The sequence below is a fragment of the Oncorhynchus tshawytscha genome, linkage group LG34 (genome assembly GCF_018296145.1).
Source record: "Oncorhynchus tshawytscha isolate Ot180627B linkage group LG34, Otsh_v2.0, whole genome shotgun sequence".
In the NCBI taxonomy this organism is placed as follows: Eukaryota; Metazoa; Chordata; class Actinopteri; order Salmoniformes; family Salmonidae; genus Oncorhynchus; species Oncorhynchus tshawytscha.
Genome location: NC_056462.1, coordinates 5,485,386 through 5,491,566, shown reverse-complemented (window position 1 = coordinate 5,491,566; position 6,181 = coordinate 5,485,386). Strand labels below are relative to the sequence as shown.

At 40.1% G+C, this 6,181-nt stretch overlaps 1 long non-coding RNA gene across 1 annotated transcript; it reads right to left on the bottom strand.

Annotated features, from left to right (window-relative positions):
- Positions 1-469: 469 nt before the first annotated feature.
- On the bottom strand, positions 470-5,604 carry LOC121841815. Its single transcript, XR_006080771.1, has 2 exons — positions 5,325-5,604; positions 470-1,095 (listed from the first exon to the last, which is right to left on the bottom strand). It is a non-coding gene; the product is annotated as an uncharacterized LOC121841815 (long non-coding RNA).
- Positions 5,605-6,181: the final 577 nt, after the last annotated feature.

The window sequence follows — 6,181 nt, the reverse complement described above, 5'->3', positions numbered from 1 at the left end:
TAGTGCTATATTAAGTTAGTCATTTAAACTTCCCTACCACTGAGAGAGGAAGAATTTGATGATTGAGTATAAATCTTGATGCTGTTGTTGTTAAAACATCTCACAGATTAGTTGAATTCAGTTGTTTTCTTTTTTTGTAAAAAATTAAAATTCTCTGCCAGAGTGATAATGAACGAGATTAATATCATTTCTGTTGGCTATGATTGAATTGATGCTATGTTGAACAACCACAACATAACCTTGATTGATCGCTAACATAATTTAATGAGCTGAAAAACCTTATGGTTGACATCAGGTGAAATGTAGAGCTCATATTCAATTAATGTTTGATACAACTTGCTTGTGTGACTATGCATTGATCAGACAATTATTAGTGACTTCTTGTAGCTGCATGTTTAAGATCCTATTGGTGACATTTTTGTAGTGGAAAAGAATTGGGCAAAGTGCCAAAAAAATACTGTAAACTTGATCAAAATCGCCAAGGGTGTTTTAATTAGAAACCTTATTAACAATGCATTATAAGGAGGCAATTATTTAACTAATATACAGTTATACTGAACAACACATGAATAGCATCTTCATAGCACACATATCTTGAGGACAATATTCAGATTAAGTAAGGACTGATGCTGAAATAGAGAAGCAGGTACGGGGAGTCAAACATTTAATTGGAACAGACATGGAAACAAGACAGGAACAGCGTCAGCACACGGGGATATGACAATCAATGCTGAGTGGCAGGGGGGAAGAGCGGGAGCAGGTGTGACAGTACCCACCCCCCCTCCCCCACAGGTGCCACCTGGCATCCCACCTGGGCGAGTGTGATGGGCCGCTCTGAAGCACCAATCAGGTGCTGGACAACCTGGCTGGGAGTGAAATCCCGAAGAACCGGCAGAAGCGTGAGAGCCTGGCGAGCCGGCTAAGGGATAGGAGCCTGACGATCCAGCTGAGACATGAAGGCCTGTCGATCCCGATGATCCGGCGGAGGCTCAGCAGCCTGACGAGCCGGCTGGGCGTAAAAACCTGACTATCCGGCGGTTGCCTGACGTGGGATGGGCGCCTTCCGAGCCATCCGGGGCAAGAAACCTCTCGACGCTGAAATATAGGAGCAGGTACGGGGAGTCAAATATTTAATTGGAACACACATGGAAACAAGACAACAACAGCGTCAGCACACGGATATACAAGGACATATGACAATCAATGCTGAAGCTGGGAACAGAGCGGGGGAACAGACAGATATAGGGGAGGTATTGACAGAGGTGATTGAGTCCAGGTGAGTCCCATAATCGTTGATGTATGTGACAGGGGAAGGCAGTTATGCCTAGGGCCCTTGAGCGCCAGGTAGGAAGAGCAGGAGCAGGTGTGACAGATTAAATCACAGTGCCAGATTATAATTATGTTCATGGTAATTTTGGAGACTTTGTACAATTATTTTGCACTGCAAAAATGTTTCCTAGTGTCTTTTAAACTCTGAGTACATACATTGCATCGGAAATTAAGCTAACTTGTGGGGTAAGTTGAGCCAAAGGGGTTAGTTGAGCCAGCCTTGTTTCTAGGAAACCATACACAAAATGAATCATTTGCCCAAATATTAGGAAGAGGTCATCATTTCATGGAATCTATAAAGGAAGAAACCACATGGAAAAAGTGGTAAGCAAGACATCCAAAAAACTGATTTTCAATAAACAAATTGTGATGGAGGTTTCATGATGCTTGAATATAAACCAAAGTAGATCATTTTAAGATGGGTCTATACATCAGCTTCAATATGAGGTCCTAAACCTAGCATTCAAGCTAAACCTTGAAGCTGTGTCTGCTAATTTAGTCAAAATGTTTGCCATTGGATAATTTGAGCCAATGGCCATGAGTTGGCAGGTAGCCTAGTGGTTAGAGCGTTAGACTAGTAACCGAAAGGTTAAAAGATAGTATATAGTTGCGAAGAGTCCCTGTAATGCTAGATTCAGATCATTCAGGTGAGAAAAGAAATCACCCAGATAGGCCAGTCGTGTGAAAAACTCGTCATCATGCAAGCGGTCAGACAAATGAAAATGGTCAGTGAAGAAAATGTTAAGCTCCTCTCAATTTAAAAAAACATGTCAATACTTTGCCCGTTGATAACCTGCACACTTCTGTATGTTGTAAAAGCGTAACATGGTCGCTGCCCATATCATTGCATAGTGCAGAAAACACACAAGAGATCAGGGGCCTTGCATTAACAATGTTAACCCTTTTCACTGTTGTGTCCAAAACGTCTTTCAAGCTGTCAGGAATTCTGTTGAAGGCAAGAATCTCTCGGTGGATGCTGTAGTGTACCCAAGTGGCATCGGGAGCAACGGCTTTCACACGTGCTACCACTGTGGTTGCAAATCGGTTCAAATATGACACAACCAAGAACTTTGTGAAAATCAATGTAGACTTTTAATACAACAGTATCATAAGCCGGAGCGGTCCGCGGAACACACACACTTTTTCAGAGCCCTCGCTCTGAGTTATACACCTACCATATAAGTCCCTCCCATATGCAAATTAAGTTACATCCCAATCCGTACTTTCTGCCTGTTCAGCCCAATAACGCCCCCATCTGCTTTCCATTAGATCCTAATGGTGACAAGACCCTTGCTTTGACCCTTCACTCAGCTTACTGCGTTCTCCTGTTTGTGTGTTATCTAGGGTCAGCAGACTATGTGTCTCTTCTGTTTTTAGCATGCTCAGCTATACTAAAAATGCTATACATTCCTCTATGCTATAGGCTTGCTTTGTCCCTGCACTTAGCTCAATGTGTGTCTTTATCTTGGATCAGCAGACTGTGGGTCTCCCCTGTCATTCCTTCAGCGTCTTCATGTCCTAAGGATATGTGAGTCATGTCTATAATCCATCAGTTGGTCATTTGGCTGACCCCCTCCTTTGTATATCCCTCTGACCTTTGTATGTCCAGCTGCCCTAGGCGCCTATGTGTTGCCCTCTCCCATGGCCCCACTCTGGCTTCCTGTCCTATACAATAGACAATGTACCCTACCAGAATTGCAAATGCATCCCTCTTTTATATAGGACAGTATATTTATCCATATATGTACCTAATTTCTCCCACACCACTCCACTATGTCTTCCTGTCATGGCATTTGCGCCATCAGTACAGATACCAACATGAGCAGCAGCTACGTTTCACTACATACGGACCGTTAGTGGAATTCCTGAGAGAGAGTCAGTGAAATGAGGCTGCTTAGGTGAGAGAAAAATATTGGAAAAACAACAAAAATGTAATGTTTTATTTTAAGTTTTTAAATGTGAATCACATTTTTATTTGGCTTACCCCTACCGACATTGCGCGTACCCCTGGGAATCACTGATGGAGAGCAATATTCAAGTCTTGTCTCTGATTTTTTAAGACTAGCACACTCAGAAACACAACTGTGTGAAAACCCATTCTGGTGTGTATTTGGCCATTTATTTGGCCAGTAATTGAAGCCCTAAAATTTCTACTTTTGTTGCTGACTAACTCTCCAAGTACCTGCCGGTGACAAGCATACCCATGTCTCTGATTTTCAAGCAGATTTAAGTCTGGACTTAAACTAGCACCCTCAGAAACACTCAACACCATGTGGAAAACTATTTAGTAATTTAGCAGACACTCTTATTCAGAGTGACTTTTACAGTTAGTGAATTCAGGTACGAGAACCACAACCAACAGTCATAGTAGTAAACCTTTTACCTGCCTCAGTCTTGTGAAGACATTCACACCAGTGTATGGATGTAACCCATTTGTTCAATCTAAATGTTCCATTGCTATACTGGCTGGCAACATTCTTATCCCTTGCTTGCAAGCTAGCCAACTACGGCTAACTTACAGTCACGTCAAAAAGTGTAGCCAGAATAACAGCAACATATCGGCATTTGCATTTGTTTAAGCTTTTTTCATAGTGACCTTTACTTGCTTACATCCATAACAATGACCTAATCGCCTGGCATAGAAAATGTGCTCATTCGTCTGGAGACTGTTGTTCAGAGGAGCTAGCGAACAACACAGCTAACATAATCACTTCAAACTGAAACGGGAAAGACTGCAAACTAGCTCTACCTTATTTCATTTGACCTTTTTCAATTTACAATTGTTTGTAAATATCCCTAAAATTATTTTGACTGGCTGAGAAACGTTGCCTTTCTGGTCGTCTCGTCCCGACTCCGGACAAGTTCATTAACATGGAACATCTTGAGATCAAATTTGAATATTGAAACAATGTTGCAAATGTCGGAGCGACAGAGAGCAAGGTTTATAGAAATCTCCACTGTTGAAAACTAAATGTTAGTCTAAAAGAAATGTGAGATAATGTCTAGATGCTTTTTATAGTGGAGATCTACAGTATGGATGGGCTGATGAGACAGTGGATTGCGCAGTCAGATGGAACAGAGTAAATCGGCATTTTAACGTCATAGATTTAGCCGGTGGTACCTTGTGGAATAAAAACTGTCTGGAATACTGTTTTAACCACTCAGCATTCAGGATTACACCCTCTCGTTGTATAATAGAGTATTCCTCAATGGTCTTGTTACAAATAAAAAATATGATTTGGAATGGAGGCCAGTGTTATACAGTTCAGTAGACCTACATAGATGTGCCACAGCAAGGGTGTGCAGTCCTGCATAATCAATACATCTTATTTTTTTATATATTTTTTGTAATTTAATGCACATTTCTAATTTTTTCATTTTACTTACAAAGTATGGAGTAGGTTCATTTGATTAATTCATTGTTAGATTTAAATTTAAGGCTGTACAATGTGAAAACCTTGCAAAGGGTGTGAAGACGCTTTAGGCACTGTAAAATGAAAGAATTTTGCTATGTCTGTCTTTCTTCCTTGATTGATTTGGCAGAGATACATGAAGGATATTTTGGTCACAAGTTTACTTGGTTACAAGATCATTTCATGTGATATTATTGGATTAGGAAACATTTCTCTAAACAGGTACATATTTTTCTCTAAACTGGTGAATAGTCTTTATTACTGTTTTGTAATTTCACATGAAATTCTGTCATATCTATTTTGATGACAAAATTATGAAATATCTTTATATAAAGAATTGTGTTTATTTTTTTATTTTCTGTTGATGGATTTGAAATGAGAAACGGTTATTTTTGAAGTTCAGATTTGTACATAAAAACAATTGCGTTTAAAATGATGAAATGCACAAATACTATCATGACAATGAAATTAGTTGGATAATGATAGATAACTCTTTCAAGTAACGTTATAAAGTCTAAATCATGAAAAAATCCTAGCCTTCTTACACTAAATTCAGTATCTTGCATGCCAATTTCTACTCACCTGAACTTCTTGAAATAATAAATAATGTCCATTTAAAATTATACTCTCAAAGGGTCACAAAGTTATTGTCAGCCAGGTATACAGGTCCAAAAGTAGCGCATATCCTCACTCTATCACCTCACGATCATTACTGTCAGTATGGCAGGAGAACCCAGGTATGCTGAATAAGAATCTCAGACCATATTTACAGCCTTAATATTGCAATTGCTGATCCACTGGTTGGGTGGCCTCAATGTCAACCCTTTTGTGTTGTTAGAATGTTCTAAACATTACTCCACCCTGGATAATCCATCTTCCCTGCCCCAATGTGCAAATACATCATCAGTGCCATCCGCCTAAATGTTGTTTTTGTTCAATGTCTGATAGGAAAAGAGGTATCGGAATGATTTGCCTTACCAGTTATACCACAAGTCACAGATAATTGCTTTCTCAGAGACATGTGCAAATGTATCATGCAGAGGAGCACACCACAATGCATTCTTTCATACAATATGATCAAATACACTATGTATACAAAAGTATGTCAACACCCATTCAAATGAGTAGATTAGGCTATTTCAGCCACACCCATGCATTCTCCACAAACACACTATGGCAGTAGAACGGCCTTACTGAAGAGCTCAGTGACTTCCAACGTGACAATGTCATAGGATGCCACCTTTCCAGCCCCAGTCAATTGTAAATGCTGTTATTGTGAAGTGGAAACATCTCAGAGCAAGAATGGCTCAGCCAATGTGGTAGGACATAGAACCTCACGGAACAGGGCCGCCGAGTGCTAAAGTGCAAAGCTTGTAAAAAATAATCTGACCTCGGTTGCAACACTCATTGGAGTTCAAAACTGCATTTGGAAGCAACGT